Genomic DNA, 2559 nt, shown 5'->3' with positions numbered 1-2559 from the left:
AAATGAGGATTTTGTTCGATTGACCTGTTAGCTTAGTTAAGCAAGAATATGTTGTGGCCTAACTTTCCAGGAACCCAGTTGTGTTGAAGACCATATCTTGTCCTTAGTTGTGCTGATTATTGGTGTGATTGACTAATTAGTTAGTGTATAGTTGCAGTGGAGACGAGGCATGTTAGGATTCTTTCAATCTTTTCAGGTCAACATTGCAGATTGCCTTTGAATCCAAGTATGAAATCGCCATTCTCCATTTTTTTTAGTTACTTGGAGAATTGGAGGATAAAGAAATGGGTTTCTCCTGTGCTTTTCTTGTTTTTAAGATTATTGGAGTAGCAACAGAGTTTGGTGGAGTGCGACTTTCTATGGTCCTACATGTGGATACTCTGAGACGGTTCACATTGTAGCCAAACCAGACAAAAGTCATGGTCAGAGACTCAGAGTGTTAGAATCTAGTTACAAACGTGTTAGGCATGTTAACTTGATTATTATTATGTTTTTTTCCGATTGCTTTACCCGATATAGCCTATAAGACCTCTTAATCACGAGTCTGTCTACCAAAATAATGAAGTTTGGTAGCAAAAAATAGTATATAAAGTATACACTAATTGTCGGAAAATGATAGTGATGACACTTCTCTTTGAGAGTAGTTTGAGACACAATGTTAAAAGTACATATGTAATTTTAGTTCATTTCTAATGAATTATACAAAAAGTTAGATCTCATCAAATCAAGCACATTATAATTCTTAGAACTAAAGCTAAGATCCTTAACTCACGTTCCGAAGACCTGCAAAGCGAAAGAGGAGATTAAAATTGAGCAGTAAAAGTACATTTCAAATTTAGATTGCAGAAATGGGGAAGCATATCAGGTTTTCTGCACACCAGCTTTTTCTGTGTATGATGATGTCATTTCCCATCCAAATAACATCATCAATAGGGGTTAAATCAGCGTTCGTTAAACGAAAAGAAAGAAAAAATTGTAAACCAGGCGTACACGTGAACCGGGCTAGCTATATGCAATTAGTTTCCTTAAGAAGTATGGAAAACCAACCTGGTGTTATCCACAATGTTCCCGCAGAAATGAGGTGAAAATTATAAAATCATTAGAAATCATTTTTAAACAACTTCAAACTCTTCAAGATCTCAGAAGCATATGTAGACACAAGAAGTAAACACATTGAGCTCAGTCTCGGAGTGTAGAGTAGTTCTAAAAAAACTCAAATTCCAAATCGGGCAAATTTAAGGACGGATGGTTGTCAACATAAATGTTGGATTGATTGATTAACACTCCATACCATAGAGGTTGCTAATCTATTTGATAGGATCAACTATATATATGCATGGTTTCCCCGAAATTCCTCTATATAGTGTGTTTTAGTTCTTAGTTTCTTACTGTTCTTAATTATACGTAAAATGAAAATAACGAATGGGAAGTCCAAGACATGCAATCCCGATTGACATAAACTCAATGTAAGAAAGTCAAGGATGATGGCCAAGCACTTTTCATTAGGATTGAATGCAAGTTCATCAATTCGAAGAACAAATATGTACACGTTGATTGGACGAAATCTAAACACGATCGATCAGGTTGATCATGATGATTTATCGCCATGTCATTTCCAAATTGGTAGGCTACTACTTGTGTACGTACAATATATTAGAGCAAGCAGCCGCCACAATTTGTCAATCCAATATTTTATCCAACGTTGATAGTGGTGCTATAGGCAACTGGTGCTATAGGCAACTGGTGTCATGATCCCAGCAAAGGGAGATTCAAACAAGTCGATTTTCAAACTGAAAAATGGAAGCCATGGCTCCACGTTTTATCCATTTGTATAGTTAACTTACATTTTCACATAATCTAACACTTTAGAATAATCGAGGAAAATATAATACGACTCTAAGATAAGTCTCCACGTACACATGATATTTTTACTCTGATATCATGTTTAATAATGACAATTGTTGTTTGTGGTTTATTATTACAACAATATTGTCTCAAATTAGCTATTAAATGACTGCAATAGTCACTCACTCACCCATTTGTCAATTGATATGAGCATAGTTTACATCCGACATTGTATCATATTAAGTTACTTTTTTCCTCGGTACAATCCCTCTAAATTTTGGCCACATTATTCGTGGCTATTATACGTGGATTTAGATGATAAATTGGCAAATTTGCGATCTCTTCTTGGTCTTGAGTGTAGTCACAATTCAGGTTTGTGCGGATTTCATAGATCATACATAATTTGACTAATTTCAAAGACGTCGAGTTTGCAGTCGTTAATTGAGCTTCATTCAATCAAGAAAATTGTAGTGTCATATGTAGATAAACTTCACTGAGTTTATGATAATGCCAAACTAAGTACGTAACTAATGGAGATATGGTTGCACAATATATTAGTCAATATATATATATATATATATCACTAGCTTGTTACGTACCCAGATGGATTGTTACCTGGTAATGCATATATGTCACAAAAGAAAAAAAGAAAATGTCCTAGTCATGATGTCCTAATTGATATATATATATATATATATATATATATATATATAT

Source organism: Fragaria vesca, linkage group LG2, assembly GCF_000184155.1.
Source record: "Fragaria vesca subsp. vesca linkage group LG2, FraVesHawaii_1.0, whole genome shotgun sequence".
NCBI classification, from domain to species: domain Eukaryota; kingdom Viridiplantae; phylum Streptophyta; class Magnoliopsida; order Rosales; family Rosaceae; genus Fragaria; species Fragaria vesca.
The sequence above is the reverse complement of the archived record's forward strand: the minus strand, read 5'-3'. Positions refer to the sequence as shown.